The following is a 758-nucleotide window of genomic DNA, read 5'->3' on the forward strand; positions in this document are numbered from 1 at the left end:
TTAAGAAATGCTGAGCGAATTCGGCCCTTTTGACTTTCTGACTCCAGCTCCTTGCACATTTAATTGTAATATTTTACTTTGTCATCCCATGCTGCCTTTTGAAATCTTCTATTCAACTCTTTAGTACTGAAAAATAAGGAACTCATAAAATATTATACAAAATTGGTGACCCTGTAGCACATTATGCTGAGTTAAATATCTCAATCACAAAAGGACAAATATTGAATAACGCCAGTTATAAACCAGGACTGACATGAGGGTTGGGAGGAGACTAAGAAAAGAGGGATAGTGAATACTGTGCTGGAACAAATGAAGGAAAGAACTATTTAAAAGGAATATAGGACTAGGCATTATTTACATGACAACAGTTCGGAATAAGAAATGCATAGCAAAGTCAACTGGGGATGGGAAGGGGTGAAGAGAGCAAATTATACAACAATGATTTTATTTTTAAGAAAGTGAACTGGCACCACAACAAGATAAAGGAAAACAATCCAATTGAAAAATAGGCGTAGGATATGAACAGACACTTCACCAAGGAAGATATTCAGATGGTCAACAGCACATGAAGAAATGTCAAAATCCCTAGCTCTAAGAGAGATGCAAATCAAAACAACTATGAGATATCATCTCACCCCAGTAAAAATAACAAAATTTAACAGAACAGCAAGCAACAAATGCTGGTGAGGTTGTGAAGAAACTGGAACCCTTATTCACTGTTGGTGGAAGTGTAAATTGGTGCAACCACTGTGGAAGGC

The sequence above is a fragment of the Elephantulus edwardii genome, unplaced genomic scaffold (genome assembly GCF_000299155.1).
Source record: "Elephantulus edwardii isolate Elephantulus edwardi_28Jun2011 unplaced genomic scaffold, EleEdw1.0 scaffold00074, whole genome shotgun sequence".
In the NCBI taxonomy this organism is placed as follows: Eukaryota; Metazoa; Chordata; class Mammalia; order Macroscelidea; family Macroscelididae; genus Elephantulus; species Elephantulus edwardii.